The following is a 25,915-nucleotide window of genomic DNA, read 5'->3' as shown; positions in this document are numbered from 1 at the left end:
GGCAGTTATTTATTTGACTTTTTCTTGTTTCTTGAGGTATGCCTGTATTGCTATGAACTTTCCCCTTAGGACTGCTTTTACAGTGTCCCACAGGTTTTGGGTTGTTGTGTTTTCATTTTCATTCATTTCTATGCAAATTTTGATTTTTTAAAAAAATTTCTTCTGTGATTTGTTGGTTATTCAGCAGCGTGTTGTTCAGCCTCCATATGTTGGAATTTTTAATTGTATTTCTCCTGTAATTTAGACCTAATCTTACTGCATTGTGGTCAGAAAAGATGCTTGGATTGATTTCAATTTTTTTGAATTTACCAAGGTTAGATTTATGGCCAGGATGTGATCTATCCTGGAGAAGGTTCCATGTATGCTTGAGAAAAAGGTGAAATTCATTGTTTTGGGATGAAATGTCCTATAGATATCAATAGGTGTAACTGGTCTATTGCATCATTTAAAGTTTGTGTTTCCTTGTTAATTTTCTGTTTAGTTGATCTATCCATAAGTGTGAGTGAAGAAAGATTTCTCTGAGATGGCACATATTCCTTCAGAAATTCAAGATGGGCCTCCTAAGGATGAGTCAACTGGTTCAGAAACCTCCATTAGATCTTCTTTGTATGATTATACACTTACTAGGGACTCGGTTTTGAGATCTATGATTGAAGAATATGCTTTACAGGCTTTTTCTGAGGATCTTGTGATAAATAGGCCATTCTACAAATATTCTGTCTCTGAAACAGATGAGGTGAATGATTTTCTTTCACTCACCTTTCCACAAAAACTTTGGAATATAGCTGAAAGTGATCAGTTTGAATCTATTTGGTGGGATGAGAGAGGCACATGTATAGTGATCAATGAAGAACTCTTTAAGAAAGAAGTCTTGGAAAGAAAGGCACCTTTCAGAATATTTGAAACCAAGACTATGAAAAGTTTAATTCGACAGCTTAACCTTTATGGATTTAGTAAAAAGCGACAAACTTTTCAAAGATCTGCTTCACTACCTGTCTTTCTGGAAGAAGAAAACAACATCTCTCTTTTGAGTAAGGTATTCCAACATTTTCACTTATTGGCAATATGTAAGATGAAATCATGTGACCTAGAAAGCAGGTTTACATATGTAGCTAAAACAGAATTTAAACTTGAGCTAACAAATCGTTAAAAAGTTTTATTTTTTGAAGTTGAGAACAGCTGGAGGTTAAAATGTTGGATGTTTAAAAAACTTTCCTAGCAATGTGAAACCAGATACAAGTCCTGCAGCTACTTAAGTGGTATTTACTGTATATACACAACATATTTTTTAGTTGAAGATCATATTCTTTCTAACATGTTACCTGCTAAACTACTAATGGAGGTGTTTTATTTGATGCTATTTGATTGGTTTCATTATAGGAATACATTTTTATAACTTAGCTTTGCTTGTCAGTTTTACCTTGGTTTGTCAGGAAACTAAATAATGTAATCCTTTGATTTTATTTACAGACCTACTATAATCCAAATTTCAAAAGAGATCATCCTCAACTTTTATTAAATGCAAAGAAGAGTTGGGATTAACAATGTGTCTCCAATATCTTCATTAGTGCAAGATAACAAGAAGCATGTTAAAGCAAGTGTCAACAAAGATGATCATAACTCTGAATTTCTCCCAGAAATTAGTGGAGAGAGCCCATTTTCAGCCTCCACAAGTTTACATGTGCCTTTCATACAAAAGCCTCTTACCAGCCAGATATTTGCTACTACAAGCACTGTAAGTCCATGTGACTTACTTTCCCCATCACCAATATCACTTAGACAAACAGACCAGATTGTAGTAGATCAACCTGCTATTTTTAAAAAGTTGAGTATTTTTATTGGCACTCACATAGCAGCTACACTCAAGTAAATGGCCACGTTGAGGACTTTGCTACTACAACTACATCTCCTTCTCAGAACCACATTGTATCCCCATTACAGAGCACTTATTCTGGACTGATGGTGGAACCTTCTAAATTTCCAGTCAGGCATAGCGATATGTCAGGCCATGACAATCCTTTTCCTAACCTGCAAGAGAGAGGCAACTCATGGTTCTCAGTGCCAACAATCACTTACACATCTGCCTCCTCTCTTTCAAGTCAACTCATCAACAATCATCATTATATAAAAACCATGCTAATTAAAACTGACCTATCAAATACGTGTCAGATTATGGAGCCTAAGGAAGATTGAACTTTATGTTGGGAGATGTCAACAAATACCTACAATTCCTGTATTTGAACAATAAATTTACATGTTCATCTTCATAGTTTCATTTTCTCTTTTCAAACAAAGAAGAGTAAAATGAGGCTTTAGTTCAATGGTTGGCTATTTTACTGCACAGTTTTCCAAACTCTTCAGTTCAAGAAAACATTCTTTATGCATCCTAGGTAAATGACACCTGATATAATATTTGTAAGCAAGAAAATGAGAAGCAAGGGAAAAGAGGTAATGGATGTAAAGTGATTTCTGAAATCATTCATGCTGAAATGAAGAGGTGTCTAACTTAGGATGGTATGGGTGAAGAAAGAGATGCAAATAAAGTTAGAAAAATGAAAACACACAGTATGAACTTCAGTGCATTCACATATTATATTCTATTAGTTACTGGTGGAGTCTTAAAAGATGAGACAGCAGATTGTTTTCATTATAGAAATTCATTTTGTCCTTGAAAATATAGATATTTTAGCACATCCAAAATCATGATCACAATTATACCATCACTGTGATCCCAAAGATAACATGACATAATCAGTGACTGGCCCATGGTCAGCTCAAGATATGTACTTTACAAGTGGTATTCTATAGGGTCATTTTTGTTCTGCTGTCCTTAAAGCACATCTTTATTTCCTGACACCAAGATTCCACCCTATAATTCTAAATGCATGTTTATATGTTGCTTATCTGTCCCCATAGAGACAGAATAAATTCCTAATGGTTACTGCAGCACATCAGCATGGTTAAAAAGTTCTTGGAAGACATGATATCTGTTTTTCTTAGTAGTTTCATTATTTTTCTCTTCTGAAGCTACAATCACACAAATTATTTTCCGTCATGCTAAGCTCCTTCTGACAACTTTGTCTCAAGTCTTTCTTGGAGTTGGAAGCAACTTTTTTGCCCTCCTATGACAGACATCACAGATATCTTCAATATGTTTTGGGTCTAATCTCTTTACTTTTTGTATCTTTCACATCAGCTGAAACATAGAGCCTGCATATGACATTTTAAGTGCTTACTGAATTATCAATAAAGAAATGTAATAACAAATCAAATGCTCTACACATTATTCAACAACATTCTATAACCTGCACTACTATCATAGTTCACCTTTCATATTTACTGAGAAATTTTTCCAAGTTAATAAAAAATTATTATATTTACATAGATGGAAGGAAAGTTATGTCCAACCTAGATAGCATATTCAAAACAGAGACATTACTTTGCCAACAAAGGTCCAGCTAGTCAAGGCTATGGTTTTTCCTATGGTCATGTATGGATGTGAGAGTGGGACTGTGAAGAAGGCTGAGTGCTGAAGAATTGATGCGTTTGAACTGTGGTGCTGGAGAAGACTCTTGAGAATCCCTTGGACTGCAAGGAGATCCAACCAGTCCATTCTGAAGGAGATCAGCCCTAGGATATCTTTGGAAGGAATGATGCTAAAGCTGAAACTCCAGTACTTTGGCCATCTCATGCGAAGATTTGACTCATTGGAAAAGACTCTGATGCTGGGAGGGATTGGGGACAGGAGGAGAAGGGGATGACAGAGGATGAGATGGCTGGATGGCATCACTGACTTGTTGGACGTGAGTCTGAGTGAACTCTGGGAGTTAGTGATGGACAGGGAGGCCTGGCATGCTGCGATTCATGAGGTTGCAAAGAGACGGACACAAGTGAGCGACTGAATTGAACTGAACTGAATTGAAATTTTATTGGGAGGCATGTCTTCCCATGTTTGGAAGAATATTCCACGTTTTGATGTGACTGTTTTCTTGTGTCGTTTTCTTGTGTCAATCAAAGTCTTTGGCATAGTCAAATAGGAGTAGATGTTTTCCTGGAGTTCTCTTGCCTTTTGGAGGACCCAACGGGTGTTGACAATTTAATCTCCTGGGCCTCTGCCTTTTAAAAATCCAGCTTTAACATCTGGAAGCTCATGGCTCACATTCTGTTGAAGCCTGGATTGGGGAATTCTGAGCAGTTCTTGGCAAGTAGGTCAGATGTGTGCAATTAAGTGGTAGTTTGGACATTCTTTGGATTGCCTTTCTTTGTGGTTGGAATGAAAACTGACCATTTCCAGTCCTCTGGCCACTGCTGAGTCTCCCAAATTTGCTGGCATATGGAGGGCAGCACATTCACAGCATCATCTTTTAGAATTGGAAATATCTCAACCGAATTCCATCACCTCCACGAGCTTTGTTTGTAGTTATGCTTCCTAAGTTCCATTAGACTTTGCATTCCAGGACATCCGGCCCTCAGGTAAATGATCACACCATCGTGCTTAACTGGGTCATGAAGATCTTTTGTGCATAGTTCATCTGATTATTCTTCCCACCTCTTCTTAATAGTTTCTGCTTCTGTTATATCCGTACCATTTCTGTCCTTTATTGTGCCCACCTTTGCATGAAAATTTCCCTTGGTATCTGTGACTTTCTTGAAGAGATCAGAAGGCTTTCCAGTTCTATTGATTTGCTTTATTTATTGGCATTGATAACTGAGGAAGGTTTTATCTCTCCTTGCAATTCTTTGGGGCTCTTCATTCAAATGTGTATAGTCTTCTTTTTCCCCTTCGTGTTTAGCTTCGCTCCTCTCCTCAGCTCTTTGTGAGGCCTCATAACTTTACCATTTTGCATTTCTTTTTCATGCGGATGGTCTTGATCACTGCTTCCTGTACAACATCACTAACCTCCATCCATAGGTCTTCAGGCACTCATCCATCAGATAGAATCCCCTGCATCGATTTGTCACTTCCACTGTATAATCATAAGGGTTTTGATTTTACATATGTAAAATATATTAATTCCCTATGTCTTGTAGGGAAATCTTCACCCAGATTTTCATCAAGGAAATACAGAAAACTCTATATGGTATTCAGGAAATGCATGAAATATAGCTGTTTGATGTTTGCAGTTTAGCTCAGATCTTAATTTCTGAATCATGGGAAATTCTCTTTCATGTATACAAATCTGGAAAGTGTTTCACATGTGAAACATTGAGAATTCATATTTCATATGAGAACATTTCTCCCCAGATTGTCAAATGGGAAATACACAGAATTCCAAATCTCATATCAGAAGACCTTCCAAACATTCTTGATGAAAATATAGAGAATTTCAGAGCCCAAGCATGAAAATCTAAGGGACAATTCTATATTTCTTGTAGGAAAATTAACACAGGTTTTTCAAATGTTAAATAGACAGTATTCAATATTTCATGAAGGAAAGAACTCACAAATATTTTCAAATGAAAAAAATTCCATGTTTCATGTGACCATGTTTGGATATGTGAAATAGACATTTTTGTATTTCCTGTCAAAGAATCTGCATCCAGATTTTCATAACTCTAATGTAAAAAAAATTCCACATTTTCTGCAGAATATTTTGTGTCCATACTTTCCTGTATGAAGTACAGAGAATTTGTACTTTAATTTGGAAAATCTTTCTCCAGATTTGTATATGTGAATAATGGAGAATTTTATGTTTCACACCCTGAAATCTTCATCTACATTTTGATATGTGAAACTGAGATTTAATCTTTTGTGGAGAACTATCTCATTTCAGATGTCTATACTTGAAACAGATAATACTTTCATCAAGAGGCACCTTAATTACTATATTTCTTCTGTCATTTCGGTGTTTGTCATTGGGATAACTAAGGTTATTCATATCTCCCACATAAATTTTGTTTCTAACTTGAGTTTCATCGAGATTTTTATGTTTTTCATGGTGTTCTCTGCACAGAAGTTAAATAAGCAGGGCAACAATATATAGCTTTGACTTGTTCCTTTTTCTGATTTTGAATTAGTTCATTGTCCCATGTCCAATTCTAACTGCTGCACCTTTAGTTGCTCACACATTTCCCAGGAGACATATAAGGTATTCTTGTATTCTTATCTCTAAGAATTTTACAACATTATGTTTCTTTTTATTTTTTTTTTTTTTTGGTTTGTGTGTGATTTACAGTGTCCAAGTCATTAGCAGAGACAGTTAAGCAGATATAGATGATTGTATGCTATCTCCTTGCTTATTCTGTGATACAAACATCAATTCATGTGTACCTCTTATAATTAAATAACTAACTACACATTTCTGTGTTTTGTTTTGTTTTTTCAATTTTATTTTTTGGTCATTGCTGTCGTTTTCTCTCTTTTTTCAAGTAGTCAAGTACCAACTGGTAATTTCGTATGAACTTGCCATCCTATCATACAATAATTAAATTATGCCCATGGCAGTCTCTGACCTTTGATACCCACTGAATGGAGTTGCACTTCAAGATCCAAAGTCAGACATTTGTACTCTGGGAAAATGTCAGGAACGTTCAAAAAATAGCTAGAGATATTCAAGTGCTGCCTTTTTGAGCCCAATTATGCTATTATATCTTATGTGGAAAGTTCTACATTTCTTCATGCTAATGACAATTCCTCATTAAGAGAAATTTCCAAGGGGAAAGAAAAAAAATGACAACACAATATGCTTGATTGCATATTGGAAGTCAAAGTACTACCAGTTACATGTGAACGTAAGCAAAACACCATCAAACAGATTAATTCATGGCAACTAATGTTTCATGTTTTTCTGTCAAGGAAAAAAGAATAATAGAGTTTGCCAGGAAAAACTGAGAAGTTCCAAGAAGGCAGAAATGTAGGCAGATGTGAAATGCAACTCTCTTAATGAATGGATCACAAGTAATACTTCTACATGGACAATAGTTCTCCCACAGCATCAGAAAATATTAGCAGAAGACCCTGATCACCAGAATGTCCCATGTGCGTTCCAGAGATACCTGAGTGGAAAGGAATTAAGAAGATAGAAGAAGAGGAAACAAGACAAAACCTGTGCCTCAGGTGGGAGATGGAGAAGCAGGAAAGAGATTTCCAGAATGAGGCAACCCCCTTCACTAAAGGGCAAATTACTTTGGACTGAAAGGAAACAAGGTAAAACAGCTGATGAAATATAATTTGGATAGAGCGAGAGTCACACAGACAATGTGTGTCATGAACGTATAATGGCCCAAAGTGCAATGCAGCTCAGCCAGTATGCATAGAGTCTGGGAAGCTGCAACATGAAATTTAGAGGAACGCTGGGAGAGGACTGGTGTTGACTATGTGGAAATGGCCTGATGGAGCAGGTATGAGTCATTGTGTAGTAGGGAATGCCTTTTGAGAATTCCCAAACTGCTAAAGAGGAGATACTGTGTCACACTCAGGAGGCAGAGATACCTTGGTAGCCCCTCATCTTCCCACCTGTTAACACCTATGACAAGGCAGTAGAGAACAGGCTAGAAAAAGATCCCATTAAGGCAAAACCTATTCTGCCTATGGCTGCTGGCTCCTATTCATAATTGTCACAGCCATGGTTCCAGCATTCCAAGCAGCTGTACCACCTTCTGTGCTCATCACGGCAGACCCAATGTGCCACAAGTGTCTCAGGGCAGACTCCTTTGGTGACCACATGTGAGGAATGATGAAATTTACACCTGAGACCCAGGGACAGAGCCATTAAGGAAGAGGATTAGGAATCTTCCCACAAGTTTTGCATGCTGCAGATTAAATACACAGGATTAATGACACAGACCCTGTGTCTATGGAATACATCAAAAGCTGAGAAGAGGTCAAATGAAAAAAAAAAAAAAAAAAAGCCAAGATTCAGGCAGCTGTAAAAAGGCACAGAAATTACAGCAGTTTTGAGTCTGAGGTGTCCTTAGAGAGATCCAGAGTCCAGTTCTCTCCATCTTTGGAGAACTTCCCAAAGAGGTGTAATTGTCCTCTGGCTCATATTGAGCACTAGGAACTGACAGATGAAACACTAGGAAATATGTATTATTCTTTTGATGCATTGAATTGTTGTGTTGTTTGTGCACTATTTTTCTCAGTTGTAGGCTTTTTTGTTACTACACATTGATTTGGCCTTGAAGGTCATTTCAACCATATTTTTATTTTTTGTATAGCTATTTATACTTTTTCTTTGGTTTCCTATTTTCTGTGCCTTTTTTTTGCTGTTGCATCATGTCATCCTTTAACACAGGTATGCATTTCTATATTAACTGTGGTTTTCTGTTATTCTGTGGGGGCTGTTCAGATCTACTTGTCAGATTTGCTTTCTTTATTCTTCAGTTGGCACTCTGCTCTGGTGGTGTTTTTTGCCTTGAGATTTACTTGATTGGTTCTCTTTATGAATCTGTTGTCTTTCTGTAGTGTTTATTGCTTGTGGCACCTTTTATTTATTTATTTCACTTTTATCTGTCTTACTTTTTTAATCTCCTCAATCTATCACTATGGTATTGTAGTTCTCTGGGCATAAGTTGGGCCTGATCTTTTCAGCTGTCATCATCTGAGAGAGTAACAAGCAGGAAGGCCAGGGGTCTCCAAAGGGAAGAATTGGCCTGCAAGTATCAGACATTTTTATCTCTCTTATGTGGCAGGAGGAAACAAACTAGCTATATATTTTTTTCTTCTCTATACAAATTTAAAAAGAGGTTTCTCTTAAAATATTGTGTTGCCAGAATGACACCTGGTTTCATCTGAAGTTAACTATTCTTAAACCTTGAGATAACCAATGCATTTTTCTTATGGAAATGTTTGTCTTAAACTATGCTAATGTACTATGCTTTTACCCCAAACTCTGTCCTCAAGTCAGTTCTGCCTAATGGCTCAGAACCTACTGGACAAAACCAGTATGTCATACTCAGATAGTGTTTCCCTAATCTATGTAAATGAATCTATTTGTATGGTAATCTGTAATTCTACAAGATTCAAGTTAATCATTTTATGGCCCGGGATGAATCATCTGATGCCAAGATTATACCAAAATTAATCTTATGTGTGAGGGGGCTTGGTACCACTCTGAGTTTTAAAACATTCCTTTCTTTCATTAACAGACTGCTAGTGGCTATATAACATCCAGCTGAAGACTAGCAGGAGGGTACTCTTTCTGCCCCCTTCTGATTCCTATGTCAGAAGTTTTCTCTATCTCATTGATATTTTAATAAAATTTTATTATACAAAGCTCTGAGTGATCCAGCCTTATCTCTGGCCCCAGGTTGAATTCCTCTCCTCCGCAGGCCAAGAATCCTGGCATCTTTGCATTCCATTACAACCTTTCACACTGAGACCAGGATCATGGGACACTAGAGAATTCCTGTCTACTCTGAATATTAACTGGTTACAGTCTCCTTGAAGGCTATTTCTTAATCTCAGATGCACTGCACCCAAATGCCTACACAACCCAGGGCTGATGCCTCACACCACACAACAAGCAAGACAGAAAAACACAACCAATCTTCAGCAAATAGACTGCCTAATGTCAGACTAATCCCATAGACACCTACAAATGACACGGACAGATTATGGTACCACCATTAGAGAGGGAAGACTCAGCTGCAAACTCAAGAACCTAGTTGTCAGTCTCTCCATCTGCAAAGCCCACACTAGCCACTCAACCAACTTTATCAACTTGGAGTGGAGATAAGGAGCAATAGCTATTATGCAGCAGTCTGGGAAGAAATGAGCATTAACACAGTAAGTAGGGAAATATGAAGTCAGAGAACTATGTTGTAGGCAAAGGAATGTGGTAAAAACTCAAAACATAATGAAAGAAAAAGTGGGCAGGCTCCCTGAAAATAACTTGGATGTTGTGGTAGTAAAGGTGATAAAACATTCTATAAATGGAATGGAGAAAAGACGAGAAACATTTCTGGAGGGACTAGAAAAATGAATACGTAACAAACAATTAACAAAAAAAAAGGACTTTGGTATCCTACATGCTAATACACACTGCTGTACAGCAGAAGCCAACAAAACATTGGAAAGAAATTATCCTCCAATTTAGAAATGAAGTTGGAAATGAAACACAAGTGTTCAAAGGCACAAGAGACCTGACAAAGTTAATTGATACGTATAGGACATTTCACTGAAGCAGAGCAGAATACACATTTTTTCTAAAGTGAAAATAAAATGTCTTCAAGATGTATCACAAAGTGGATCGCAAATCAAGCCTTGGCAATTTTGTGATAGTGGTAATTGTATCAATCATTTTTTTTTTAACCACAATGTTATGATTTACATATCAGAATTTGTGGGCAAGGACGGTGAAAAACAAGAATCCATCTAGAAGAATAAATACAACTCTCCATGGCCAAGAGATCACTCATGAAATCTGAGAGAAAACAAAAGAAAATCTTAGAAGAAAATAATATTAAAAACACGATTATCCAAAAGTTATGGAGCATGCTAAAGCAGTAAAAGAGTGAAGTTGATAAATTCTACACATCTCAAGTAATCAACATAATCTTAAATCTAAAGCATTTAGAGAATGAAGAAAAATCAGACAAAATTCCCCAAAATGAATAGAAGGGGGAAACATGATAAAAATCAGAGCAGAAATTAAACAAAAGAAATGATCAAAAAAAAAAAAAAAGCCAAAATCAGTATCACTAAACGTGGTCTCTTGGAGAGGAGAAACACTATAGACAAATCATGGTCCAGACTAATCAAGAAAAAAAGGACAACATATTAATCAAATTTGGCATGATAAAGAATGACATTATAACTGGTATAACAGAAATAACAAAGAATCATAAGGGACTACAGCAAACAACTATAAGTCAATAAAATTTAGAATCTGAGCCATGGACAAATGCTAAGAAATTCAACTAAGAAGAAGCAGAAAATATGAACAGAGCAATTACAAGCACTAATATTGAAACTGTGATGAAAATTTTCCAGCCAACAAACTTAAACTCCAGATGGCTTCACATGGAAATTTAATGAACCAGTCAGAGAACTACTAGCACATGCACTTCTGAAACGCTTCCAAAATTCTAGAGTGGAAGGAAAACCCAAAACTCATCCTACAAGTTCACCATCACCCTGACACCAACACCAAGATAACACAGAAAAAGAAAGTTAGAGACTAATATCTCATAGATGAACAGAGGCAAACATCCTTAGCAAAATATGAGCAAAAAATTCCACCAATACCATAAAAGGATTGGACACCATAAATAAGCGTGGGGTTTATTCCAGATATGGAAAAATTCTTCACTAGCTGCATATGAATGTATAGTGAAGGATTAACACCATATGATCACATCAATAGTTGGTGAAAGTTTTTGAAATAATTCAACAAGTGTTTGTGATAGAAACTCTCCAAAAATTGAACTAGAAAAAACGACCTCAACTTAACAAAGGCACACAGATCAAAAGTACAACAACATATCACCTCACACCATTCCAAATGGCCATCATTAAAAAAAAAAAAATTACAACAGGGGACTGCCCTGTTGGTCCAGTGGCTAAGACACCATGATCCCTATGCAGGGGTCCCAGGTTTGATTCCACACACAGCTATTGAAGTTTGTGGCAACCAAATAAAGAAGTAATATATATGTGTGCATATTAATGCATTTAAGTGGAATCCAGAAAACAGATGCTGAATAACCCATTTGGAATGTAGGAAGAGATGCAGTCATGGAAAACAGACTTGTGGACACATTGCAGCAAGGGCATAGGTAACATACCAAGTATGTAGTAGATAGCTATTGCTATGGAGTGCTCTAGTGGAGTTAGTTTTGGAGTAGGAGAGGAGGCCCAAGTGGGAGATGGCAGGACTGCTCAAAAGGGAGGCTCACCTGTATTTACTAATAACTGATTTATTTTGCTGGGCAGCAGACACTAACACAACATTGTAAAGAAAGAAAATCAGTCCTTGGCTAACTTGTGCTAGTGACAAGTAAAACATCACAGTGCATGTCAATTAAAATGTGTACCCAGGATGGCTTTAGTATGTATAGGCAAAGAAAAAGCAAAAAAAAAAAAAAAAAAAAGACATCTTAAATGCAGATCTATGTTAACCAGATTAAATACAAACTCTATACTTGTGTCCCTTCACATCATTAATTTTCCATTGTTTCTAAAAGTAAAGAACGGCTTTCTAAAAGTAAAGTAAATATATATGGTTATATATTTTCATAAACTGATGTCACCGGTTTCTGAAACCATGAATCCCCTCAATTTTTAATAATAGCTGACCTTTGACTTTCAGAACCATGAGAAGTAGAAATTAGTAAACATAGGTTAACAGTGAGGTGCTGCACAAGAATCCCTTATATTACAATTCTACAAGGTGCGCTACTGCCTGGGAAAAATGCGTAGTCCAAAAGTGGAGAATTATGTTTTTTTCATCAAGCCTTTCATTCTAAGAAGGATTTAATCATGAGAAGTGACTTCTCAAGTATTGTGAAAAGACTGCTCTGATGAAGGATAGGAGGATCCAGGTTTTACAGAAGTTTTGGTTCAACGATCAGGTATGGAGAATGTCCGAGTATTATGGTTAACGAAAGAAAAACTGGACACCTCAAGTGAATGGATTCAGATATTTTCTACCTATAGGAAGACGCAAGAATCTGGGCTCCTTGAAATAATTATTTTGATAATCACTTGAACTAGAGCTAGTATCTATTCTTTCTGTCTCAAGTCAGTTCTTCAGGCCACACTAGTGTCAGGTGCAGTAACTAAGGACTTGATAGTGCACAACCTGATTTCAACAAGAGTTCCCCCAGGTTTCACATTTATGGATAGATGCAATGGTTTATGACTCGATGCCTGTAGAATCATATGTTTACTGATATGGCTGGCAAATTTCTTGGTTCACAATGTGCTCTATTCTCTACAACCTCAGAAAAAGTTACTGTCTCTAGAAAGATTCTTACACTCTCAAAGAAGTTGACGGTGTGCTTCTACCTGAACAGGACTTCAGTTCAGTTCATTTGCTCAGTCATGTCCGACTCTTTGCGACCCCATGAATTGCAGCACCCCAGGGCTCCCTGTCCAATACCATCCCTCAGAGTTCACTCAGACTCACGTTCATCGAGTCAGTGATGCCATCCATCTCGTACTCTGTCGTCCGCTTCTCCTTCTGCATCCAATCTCTCCCAGCATCAGAGTCAGAGGACCTAAAGTAATGTGAAAATACCTAATACAGGTTTAGTACAAATCCCAAAGATACAGGAGACTGAAAGCAAACTATAAATCTGAAGAACATGACCTGAATCACTTCAAGATCAAGGAAGGGTAATATATATATTTAAAATTATGTACCTACATTAATATGTTCAAATATGCATGTAAACACATATTGTGTGTGTGTGTGTGTGTGTGTGTGTGTATGAACTTTCTCTGGAATATTCTCAAAAATATGCTTTACATTAAGGCATAAAACAAGTCTTAGTATTTTACATAATACCAAGGATGTTCTCTGAAAACCAAGATTTGAAGCTAAAATTTTACAATGGGATATTTGTTTACAAATTTGTCAATGTGTGAAAATTATACAAGATATTCCTAAAGAACCAATATTTCAAAGGGTAAGTCACAAGGGAAATTATATAATTCTCTGATGTGAATGTAAGTGAAAGCACTTTTAGCAAATCATTAGATCCTGCAAAAGGACATACCTGCAGTTATATACCTCCAACAAAATATATACTGCTACCTATAGATAGCAAAATTATATAACCTAAATTTTCGACATATACATATGCATGTATATGTGTAGCTATATATAAACTAATGGTTGCCCAGGTAGTCCTAGTACTAAGGAACCTGTCTTCTAACATAGAGGTCATAAGACATTCAGGTTCCATCTGAGTTGGGAAGATCTGCTGGAACTAAGGATGGCAACCCATTCCTATTTTTTCACCTTGAGTATCCCATGGATTGAGAATACATGATGGTGAGAGTCTGTGTGATACAGAGTGTCAGACAGGAATGTAGTGACGTAACACATGAAATATCACTTGAACGGATATATATATATATATATATATATATATATATATATATATATATATATCAGATCAGATAAGTCGCTCAGTCATGTCCAACTCTTTGCAACCCCATGAATCACAGCATGCCAGGCCTCCCTGTCCAACACCAACTCCTGGAGTTCACACAGACTCACTTCCATCGAGTCAGTGATGCCATCCAGCCATTTCATCCTCTGTCATCCCATTGTCCTCCTGCCCCCAATCCCTCCCAGCATCAGAGTCTTTTTCAATGAGTCAACTCTTCACATGAGGTGGCCAAAGTACTGGAGTTTCAGCTTTAGCATCATTCCTTCCAAAGAAATCCCAGGGCTTATCTCCTTCAGAATACATATACATATACATATACATATACATATATATATATATATATATATATATATACATATATATAAATGTATTACACTTGTTCTTTTCATATAATACCAATGACATGCTCAACAACAACAACAAAACAGTTCACTTACTCATTTCATTTCAGTCACAGAGCCGTGTCCAACTCTTTGTGGGCCCATGAAACAAACCACGCCAGGCCTCCCTGTCCATCACCAACTCCCGGAGTTCACGCAAACATATGTTCATTGAGACGATGATGCCATCCAGCCATTTCATCCTCTGTCATTCCCTTCTCCTCCTGATCCAAATCCCTCCCATCATCAGAGATTTTTATGAGTCAACTCTTTGAGTGAGGTGGCCAATGTACTGGAGTTTCAGCTTTAGCATCAGTCCCTCCAAAGAACACCCAAGACTAATCTCCTTAAGGATGGACTGGTGGGATCTGCTTGCAGTCCAAGGGACTCTCAAGAGTCTTTTCCAACACCACAGTTCAAAAGCATCAATTTTTTGGCACTCAGCTTGCTTCACAGTCCAAATCTCACATCAATACATCACCACTGGAAAAACCATAGCCTTGACTTGATGGACTTTCTTTGGCAAAGTAATGTCTCAGCTTTATAAAATACAATCTAATTTGGACATAACTTTCCCTCCAAGGAGTAAACGTCTTTTAATTTCATGGCTACAATCACCATCTGCAGTGATTTTGGAGCCCAAAAAATAAAGCCTGACATTGTTTCCACTGTTCCCCATCTATTTCCCATGATGTGATGGGACCAGATGCCATGATCTTCGTTGCAGAATGTTGTGCTTTAAGCCCAGTTTTTCACTTTCCTCTTTCACTTTCATCAAGAGGCTTTACAGTTCCTCTTCATTTTGTGCCATAAGTGTGGTGTTATCTGAATATCTGAGATCATTGATATTTCTCCTGGCAATCTGGACTCCAGCTTCTGCTTCTTCCAGCCCAGAGTTTCTTATGATGTACTCTGCATTCAAGTCAAATAAGCAGGGTGGCAATATACAACCTTGACATCCTCCCCTTTCTATTTGGAACCAGTTTCTTGGTCCATGTCCAGTTCTAATTGTTGCTTCCTGACTTGCATATACGTTTCTCCAGAGGCAGGTCAGGTGGTCTTGTATTTCCATCTCTTTCAGAATCTTCCACAGTTTATAGTGATGCACAGAGTCCAAGGCTTTGGCATAGTCAATAAAGCAGAAATAGGTGTGTGTGTTTTTTTTTCTGGAATCTTCTTGTTTTTTCAATGATCCAAGATTGTTGGCATATGGTTCTCTAGTTCCTCTGCCTTTTCTAAAACCATTTTGAACATCTGGAAGTTCAAGGTTCATGTATTGATGAAGCCTGGCTTGGAGAACTTTGAACATTACTGTACTAGAATGTGAGATAAGTGTAATTATGTGGGAGTTTGAGCATTCTTGGACACTGTGTTTCTTTGGGGTTGGAATGAAAACTGACATTTTTCAGTCCCATGTCCACTGTTGTTTTCCAATTTGCTGGCATATTGAGTTCAGCACTTTCACAGCATCATCTTTCAGGATTTTAAATCGCTCAACGAAAATTTCATAACCTCCACTAGCATTGTTCGTAGTGATTCTTTCTATGGCCCACTTAACTTCACATTCCAGGATGTCTGGCTCTAGGTGAGGGATCACTCCATCCTGAATATCTGGGTCTTGAAGATCTTTTTTGAACAATTCTACTCTGTATTCTTGCCACCTCTTTTTAGTATCTTCTGCATCTCTTGGGTCCATACAATTTTTGTCTTTTATCGAGTCCATCTTTGCATAAAATGTTCCTTCGGTATTGCTAATTTTCTTGAGGGGATCTCTAGTCTTTGTCAATATTTTGCTTTCCTCTATTTCTTTGCATTGATCGCTGAGGAAGGCTTTCTTATCTCTCCTTGCTAATCTATGGAACACTGCATTTAGAAGCTTATATCACTCTTTTTCTCCTTTCGTTTTCACTTGTCTTCTTTTCACAGTTATTTTTAAGGCCTCCCCAGACAACTATTTTGCTGTTTTGCATTTCTTTTTCATGAGGATAGTCTTGATCCCTGTCTCCTATACAATGTCACGAACATCTGTCCATAGTTCACCATACACTCTATTTATCAAATCTAGTCCCTTAAATATATTTCTCTCTTCCACTGTATAATCATAAAGGATTGGATTTAGGTCATACATCAAAAAGTTGGCTTAAAGGTCAACATTCAGAAAACTAAGATCATGGCATCTGTTCCCATCACTTCATGGGAAATAGATGGGAAAACAATGGAAACAGTGTCAGATTACATTTTTGGGGGGGCACTCCAAAATCACTGCAGATGGTGATTGCAGCCAGGAAATTAAAAGACGCTTACTCCTTAGAAGGAAAGTTATGACCAACCTAGATAGCATATTAAAAAGCAGACACATTACTTGGCCAACAATGGACAATTTAGTCAAAGCTATGGTTTTTCTGGTAGTCAAGTATGGATGTGAGAGTTGTGCTGTGAAGAAAGTTGAGCATCGAAGAATTGACGCTTTTGAACTGTGGTGTTGGAGAAGACTCTTGAGAGTCTCATAGACTGCAAGGATATGCAGTCCATTCTAAAGGAGATCAGTCGTCGGTGTTCCTAGGAAGGAATGATGCTAAAGCTGAAACTCCAGTACTTTGGTCATCTCATAGGAAAAGTTGACTCATTGGAAAAGACTGATGCTGGGAGGGATTGGGGGCATGAGGAAAAGGGTACAACTCCGGGAGTTGAAAAGTGAACTCCGGGAGTTGGGGTTGGACAGGGAGGCCTAGTGTGCTGCAATTCATGGGGTGTCAAAGAGTTGGACATGACTGAGCAACTGAACTGAAATGAATGTGAGGAAAATTAAACAGCACATTCTGAAGGGCTTGAGGAGGCAAAGAAAACCTCACAGGGGAAATGAGAACATATTCTGAGGTGATTTAAAATGAAAACCCAATATAGAAAGTGATCAGATACAGCAGAAGAAGAACCCATATATATTTAAGCTAACATAAAAAGAAAGCTCTTCAGTTCTGGGAAGAAGTTAATGTCTTCTTCAAAACCTGGGGGGGCTATCTAATTTCACAGAAAGAAGAAAAAGGAAATGAACAAATGTTAGTATGGGATCGATTAAAAGAAATAGAGGGAAAACAACAGAATGGGAAAAACTAGAGATCTCTTCAAGAAAATCAGAGATACCAAAGGAACATTTCATGCAAAGATGGGCTCAATAAAGGACAGAAATGGTATGGAACTAACAGAAGCAGAAGATATTAAGGAGACGTGGCAAGAATACACAGAAGAACTGTACAAAAAAGATCTTCATGACCAAGATAATCACCATGGTGTGATCACTGATCTAGAGCCAGACATTCTGGAATGTGAAGTCAAGTGGGCCTTACCAAAGCATCACTCCGAACAAAGCTCGTGGAGGTGATGGAATTCCAGTTAAGCTATTTCAAATCCTGAAAGATGATGCTGTGAAAGTGTTGCACTCAATATGCCAGCAAATTTGGAAAACTCAACAGTGGCCACGGGACTGGAAAGGGTCAGTTTTCATTCCAATCCCAAAGAAAGGCAATGCCAAAGAATGCTCAAACTACCACACAATTGCACTCATCTCACACGCTAGTAAAGTAATGCTCAAAATTCTCCAAACCAGGCTTCAGTAATATGTGAACCGTGAACTTCCTGATGTTCAAACTGGTTTTAGAAAAGGTAGAGGATCCAGGGATCAAATTGCCAACATCCGCTGGATCATGGAAAAAGCAAGAGAGTTCCAGAAAAGCATCTATTTCTGCTTTATTGACTATGCCAAAGCCTTTGACTGTGTGGATCACAAGAAACTGTAGAAAATTCTTCAAGAGATGGGAATACCAGACCACCTGATCTGCCTCTTGAGAAATTTGTATGCAGGTCAGGAAGCAACAGTTAGAACTGGTCATGGAACAACAGGCTGGTATATTGTCACCCTGTTTATTTAACTTATATGCAGAACACATCATGAGAAACGCTGGACTGGAAGAAACAGAAGCTGGAATCAAGATTGCGGGGAGAAATATCAATAATCTCAGATATGCAGATGACAACACACTTATGGTAGAAAGTGAAGAGGAACTACATGGACTCTTGATGAAAGTGAAGAGGAGAGTGAAAAAGTTGGCTTCAAGCTCAATATTCAGAAAACGAAGATCATGGCATCTAGTCCCATCACTTCATGGGAAATAGAGGGAGAAACATTGGAAACAGCATCAGGCTTTATTTTTCTGCGCTCCAAAATCACTGCAGATGGCGACTGCAGCCATGAAATTAAAAGACGCTTATTCCTTGGAAGGAAAGTTATGACCAACTTTGATAGCATATTCAAAAGCAGAGACATTACTTTGCCAACAAAGTTTGGTCTAGTCAAAGCTATGCTTTTTCCTGTGGTCATGTATGTATGTGAGAGTTGGACTGTGAAGAAGGCTGAGCGCCAAACAATTGATGCTTTTGAACTGTGGTGTTGGAGAAGACTCTTGAGAGTCCTTTGGACTGCAAACAGATCCAACCAGTCCATTCTGAAGAAGATCAGCCCTGGAATTTCTTTGGAAGGAATTATGCTAAAGCTGAAACTCCAGTATTTTGGCCACCTCATACAAAGAGTTGACTCATTGGAAAAGACTCTGATGCTGGGAGGGATTGAGGGCAAGAGGAGAAGTGGACGAGAGAGGATGAGATGCCTGGATGACATCACTGACTCAATGGATGTGAGTCTGAGTGAACTCCGGGAGTTGGTGATGGACAGGGAGGCCTGGCGTGCTGTGATTCATGGGGTCACAAAGAGTCAGACACGACTGAGTGACTGATCTGATCTGAAGTTAATATAAAAATAAAATGAATACAGAAAATTGAACATGAAACAAAAATAGTAAAAATAATATTAGGTAAACTAAACATCGAAAACAGCAGATTTATTTACTGAAATGAGAATGAATAAGATGCCATTGTTACTAAACATACTAAAAAAGGAGGAATTTGGGTATTTACTGAAATCATGGCAAACTGTCCCATCACTTCATGGCAAATAGATGCGAAAACAGTGGAAATGGTGATAGACTTTATTTTGGTGGGCTACAAAATCACTGCAGATAGTGACTACAGCCATGAAATTAAAAGATGCTTACTCCTCCTAGAGAGCATAAAACAAGACCAGGAGCTGACTGTAGCTCAGATCAGGAAATCCTTATAGCCAAATTCAGACTTAAATTTAAGAAAGTAGGGAAAACCATTAGACCATTCAGGAATGACCAATATCAAATCCTTTATGAGTATACAGTGAAAGTGAGAAATAAATTTAAGGGACTAGATCTGATAGAGTGTCTGATGAACTATGGACGGCGGTTCATGACATTTTACAGGTGACAGAGTTCAAGACCATCCCCAAGAAAAAGAAGTGCAAAAAGGCAAAATGCATGCCTGAGGAAGCCTTAAAAATAGCTGTGAAACGAAGAGAAGTGAAAGGCAAAGTAGAGAAATAAAGATATACCCATTTGAATACAGAGTTTCAAAGAATAGCAAGGAGAGATAAGAAAGCCTTCCTTAGTGATCAGTGCAAAGAAATAGAGGAAAGCAATAGAATGGGAAAGACTAGAGATCACTTCAAGAAAATTTGAGATAGCAATGGAATATTTCATGCAAAGATGGGTGCAATAAGGACAAAAATGTTATGGACCTAATAGAAGCAGAAGATATTAAGAAGATGTGGCAAAGAATACACAGAGGAACTGTACATAAAAGATCTTCACAACCCAAATAATCATGATAATGTGATCATTTACCTAGATCCAGACATCTTGGAATGTGAAGTCAAGTGGGCCTTAAGAAGCATCACTATGAACAAAGTTAGTGGAAGTGATAGAATTGCAGTTGAGCTATTTCAAATCCTAAAAGATTATGCTATGGAAGTTCTGCACTCAATATGTTAGCAAATTTGAAAAACTGAGCAGTTACTTGGAACTGGAAAAGGTCAGTTTTCATTCCAATCCCAAAGAAAGGCAATACCAAAGAATGCTCAAACTACCGCACAATTGCACTCATCTCACACGCTAGTAAAGTAATGCTAAAATTTCTCCAAGCCAGGCTTCAGCAATACATGAACCATAAACTTCCAGATGTTCAAGCTGGTTTTCGAAAAGTCAGAGGAACCACAGATCAAATGGCCAACATCCGCTGGATCAGCAATAAACAAAGGAATTCCAGAAAAAGATCTACTTCTGCTTTATTGACTATTAAGCCTCTATGCAGGTCAGAAAGCAGCAGTTTGAATGGGACATGGAACGACTGGTTCCACATAGGAAAAGGAGTATGTGAAGGTTGTATATTGTAACTCTGCTTATTTAACTTCTATGCAGAGTACCTCATAAGAAACACTGCTGGATGAGGCACAAGCTGGAATCAAGTTTGCCAGGAGAAATAACCTCAGATATGCAGATGACACCACCCTTATGGCAGAAAGGGAAGAACTAAAGAGCCACTTAATGGAATCCAAAGAGGAGAGTAAAATGTTGGCTTAAAGCTCAGCATTCTGAAAACTAAGATCATGACATCTGATCCCATCACTTTATGGCAAATAGATGGGCAATCAGTGTTTGACTTTCCTTTGAAGGGCTGCAGAATCACTGCAGATGGTGATTGAAGCCATGAAATTCAAAAATGCTTACTCCTTGGAAGGAAAGTTATGACCCACCTAGGCAGCATATAAAAAGCAAATACATTACTTTGCCGACAAATGTCTGTCTAGTAAAACTATGGTTTTTCTAGTAGTCATGTATGAATATGAGAGTTGGACTATAAAGAAATTGAGCATCAAAAAATTGATGCTTTTGAACTGTAGTGTTGGAGAAGTCTCTTAAGAGTCCCTTGTACTGCAAGGAGATCCGACAAGTCCATCCTAAAGGAGATCAGTCCTGAATATTCATAGGAAGAACTGATGCTGAAGCTGAAACTCCAATACTTTGGCCACCTGATGGGAAGAGCTGACTCACTTGAAAAGACCCTGATGCTGGAAGAGATTGAGGTCCAGAGGAGAAAAGTAGGACAGAGGATGAGATGGTTGGATGGCATCACTGACTCAGTGGACATGAGTTGTGAAAACTTTGGGAGTTGGTGATTGACAGGAAGGCCTTGTGTGCTGCAGCCCATGGGGTTGCAACGAGTCAGATACAACTGAGTGACTGAACTTAGAAGACTTCCTTGTAATTTTCTTGAGTGTGTTCTTGTTTTGCTGGAAGATTAGCATGGGTTGTCTTGCACTGGAGCTTGCTGCTCTTGGATGGAGCTTGCTTTCAGTGTAGGCATGTATCCTTTTGGATGGGATCTTGTCTATCACTATTCCCTGGGGCCAGGGGTTCTATGATGATCCAAAGTTCTGGAGCTGAGCTACCTGCCTCTGGTTTTTGGTCCCCCTCTTTCAGTGCCCTCAAGACTACACTTTCAACATTGCACAGAAGACAAAACCCCATGTTAGAGGGGAAATAACTCCTCAACCTGAACACTCAAAGAGATTCACAGCATTATATATAGAAAAGAAGAGGAAAGAGCTAGATAAAGGTGATCAGGAGGAGAAAAGAAACTCAAAAAGAAAGAACAATCAAGCCTGTAATCAAATCCCTGAGTGAAAATGGATATTAAAAATAGACTCTTAATGCTACAAAATTAATAACAAATATCAGAAAACAAAAATTTTAAAAATCTAAACTAGAATTTGGACTCCCAAATGTACAATATAAAATAAACTGAAACATAATCAAACACAAAAATTAGAAAAAATATTGTGGGGTCAGTTCAGTGTCAGGTTATCCCTTGTTCTAGCTTGCACTTTTTCTCAAAGTCCGCAATTGTCCTTAAATGCAATTTTACTGCTTGATTTTAATCTATTGCACCTGCCACTTCTAGAGTGGCTCTCCTGTCTTATCTTTACTTAGGCTGGCCTCCTCTGCTTGCAAGTCTCTTCAATGTCTAATCTAAGCCCTGATAGAAAAAGGTAACAGTAGATCCTATTCAGGGTCATTTGTTCTGTTGTGCTGTGGAGAGGCAGGAACACTGCAAACAAATACCACTGGGATTTGTGGGGAGCCCTTGTAGTGAATGGACAGCAGAGGGTCTGCCAAAGTCCAAGGTGATGTGCACTTCTCAGGTCCAACCACTCAAGCTCCTGGGTGCCCCACGAGGGCACAGTCACAGGAGGGCCATGTATCTCATGCACTTCCCAGGCCCAAGCTACCTAGGGTCCGTCCTGTGCTAGGGGTGCAGTCCCAGGTTGGCCGTGTGTCTCCTGCACTTCCCAGGTCCAAGCTACTCAGATTCCCGGGTGTTCTTGAAGGCCCAGTCCCAGTTCAGCCATGTATCTCTTGCTCTGCCCAGGCCCAAGCAGTCCAGACTCCCCAGTTCTCTGTCAGGGCACAGTCCCAGGTGGGTTCTTTGTCTCCTGCACTTCCAAGGCCCAAGCTGCTCATATTTCTGGGTGTTCTATTAATGCCCAGTCCCAGTTGAGCCATGCATCTCCTGCTCTTCCCAGGCCAAAGTGGCCTGGTGTTCTGCCGGAACATAGTCCCAGGTGGGCTTTTTGTCTAATGCACTTCCCTGGTCCAAGCTGCTCAGGTTCCAGGATGTTCCAGATTACAGTGTTCCAGAGAGCCACTCAGGCTCTCAGGATGGCTGTGATGTCATAATCTCTGGTGGGCTATGTTTTTTGTGCACTGCTCAGGTTCATTCTGGTCAGTTTCTCAGATACTCCACAAGGATACAGTCCATGCATGGTGAGCTGTGCATCTCCTCAGAGGAGATGCTCTCAGGTTATGACACTCTTGGCAGGTGTAAACTGTCCCAGATCCCTGGAAGCCATGGTTAGAGGCTGCTCCTGGATAGTGTCTGCTCACAGCTTGGCAGGAGATGCAGTCTCCTGGGCCTAAAAGATTATAGCCTTCTGCCTCTGGTTGTCAACATTCTGAATCTTTGCCTCCTGGGAGGGCCATGATGGAAGCTAGCTTGCTCTCCTTCTGTAAATACTAGGGCACCATCTGTTCTTTAAGCAGGTCATGGGTTGCAGTGTGGTCTTCAAGCCTTCTCATGGGAACATTTCTTTTTATATTTTTTTTCTCTCTGGCATGATGTGCTTCAGCCTGCTACATCACATTAGTTCTCTTAGCGTGTCTTCAGAGCATTCAAACCTCATCTTTATTCTAAGGACTGAAGATGCAGAGGGTGCCTCTTTACATAGCCCCCACTCATTGTGGGTGGACACGAGAATTTGGGGCAATTCTCCACTAATAATTGCCTTTTTTGCTTGAATTCTGAGATGATTTTTGTTTTGGGGGGTGGGAGGTGGTTATACCACCCTCTGAGATTCCAAAGTGGGCCACTGAGTCGGCCTCTGAGAAGGTTTCCTGTGGTATGGAAACTTCTCCTTCTCTAATAGCTTAAGATGGATAGTGCCGGATTCAAGATCTATGAAGAAGAAGATTTAACTTCAGGACCAAGGACCAGGCTTGATCACTCAAGAGCTCTTGCATAGCAGAGTTTTATTAAAGTAGGAAAAGGAACAGAGAAAGCTTCTGACATGGACATCAGAAGAAGGCTGGAGAATGCCACCCTTACTAGTGTGAGCAAGGGAGTTACATACATTTTAATTTAGTGATTATAATAAATCAAAAGAATGTCTCAAGTTTGTGAAAATTTTACCAGACCTACTCCCACAATTTATATTTTAGGATAACAGGGTTAGAATTTAACAATAGAAAGATCCTACCAGACCCACTCCCATTATATAGCTACTAAAATATTAGGATTCATCAGAAGGTTTTCAGGGAGGAGAAACTGTCCTCAAGCATGATACATTGTTGCTGTATAATCCCAATTACAGAGTTTAAACTGAGTTGTTTCCTATGTAATCATCAGTTCCAGGGGTAAAGGGGGGGGAACATTCTATATGACTAAGACTAAGGAATATAGAGAAAAACAAACAAGCGAGCAAGCAAACATGTTTGCCCTTGTCTCCTCCTTCAGAATTCCAGAACCCTATCTCCTCCTCAAGAATCCAGACGCTTTTCTCCTCTTTGGGGAGGGCAGACTTCTTATCAATCTGCCTAGGAATTGACTCTCTATCCCCAACACAAGTTCAGTTCAGTTGCTCAGTCATGTCCAACTATTTGTAACCCCAAGAACTGTGGCACACCAGGCTCCTCTGTCCATCACCAACTTCCATAGCTTGCTCAAACTCATCTCCATTCAGTCTGTGATTGACTCAATCTCATCCTCTGTCATCTTGTTCTCCTTCTGCCTTCAATCTTTCCCAGCACTGGGGGTCGTTAGCAAGAGTCAGTTCTTTGCATCAGGTGGCCAAAGTATTGTAGCTTCAGCTTTAACATCAGTCCTTCCAATAAATATTCAGGAATGAATTTCTTACTGACTAATTTTATTCCCTTGCTGTCCAAGGAACTCTCAAGAGTCTTCTCCAACACCACACTTCAAAAGCATCAATTTTTCAGGGCTCAGCTTTCTGTATAGTCCAATTCTCACATCGATGCATGACTACTGGAATAATTATAGCTTGGACTACAAAGAATTTTGTTGGCAAAGCAATGTCTCTGTTTTTAAATATCCTGTCTAGGTTGATCATAGTTTTTCTTCCAAGAAGCAAGTATCTTTTAATTTTATGCTGCAGCCACCATCTACAGTGATTTGGAGCCAAGAAAATAAAGTCTCTCAGCGTTTCCATTGTTTCCTCATCTACTTGCCATGAAATCATGGGACCAGAATCCATGATCTTCATTTTTGAATGTCGAGTTTTAAGCCAGCTTTTTAACTCATTTCATCAAGAGGTTCTTTAGTCCCTCTTCACTTTCTGCTATATGGGTTTTGTCATCTGTGTATCTGAGGTTATTGCTATTTTCTCCCAGCAATTTTGATTCCAGATTGTGCTTCATCCAGTCTGGCATTTCACATGATGTGCTGTGCATCTAATTTAAATAATCAGGGTTACAATTCAGAACCAGTCCATTGTTGCATGTCTGGTTCTAGAATCAGTCTCTATCCCTAAATCCTTTGTCTCTCTTTTCTTGTTTATCTCTTCTCCTCCCTCATTATGAGCAAATTGATTGGCCTTTCTGGTGTCCTTTGCCAGCATATAGAACTAGTTTAGTGAAAGTTACTCCATATCCTGACAATCTGTTGAGGTATTTACTGGGGAAAAATTGAACTCCGTCTCATATGTCACTGCCAACTTAGGACCAGTCTACAGAGTTTAGATTCAAAGGTATGCATTCTTCCACTCCTAAGCAAGTACTCTAAAGTAGGCATACTGTCAATATAATACCATCAAGTACTATTGAGCTCACAGTGTGAAACATGCATGCAGTGAAGCTACTGAGCTCACCCTCTGTAGTATGCATCCAGCAACTACTTAGTTTGCATTCTGAAGTATGCTCCTTACCAGTGTTGTGTGCCACTCTGTGGCAATTATGCCGCAACTCATGATCTGGCACTCATGAGCG

The 25,915-nt window shown here is 38.8% G+C and overlaps 1 pseudogene; it reads left to right on the top strand.

Annotated features, from left to right (window-relative positions):
- Nucleotides 1-523: 523 nt before the first annotated feature.
- On the top strand, nucleotides 524-2,263 carry LOC133243834 (heat shock transcription factor, Y-linked-like; annotated as a pseudogene).
- Nucleotides 2,264-25,915: the final 23,652 nt, after the last annotated feature.

This window comes from Bos javanicus, chromosome Y (genome assembly GCF_032452875.1).
Source record: "Bos javanicus breed banteng chromosome Y, ARS-OSU_banteng_1.0, whole genome shotgun sequence".
Taxonomy (NCBI): Eukaryota; Metazoa; Chordata; class Mammalia; order Artiodactyla; family Bovidae; genus Bos; species Bos javanicus.
The sequence above is the reverse complement of the archived record's forward strand: the minus strand, read 5'-3'. Positions and strand labels throughout refer to the sequence as shown.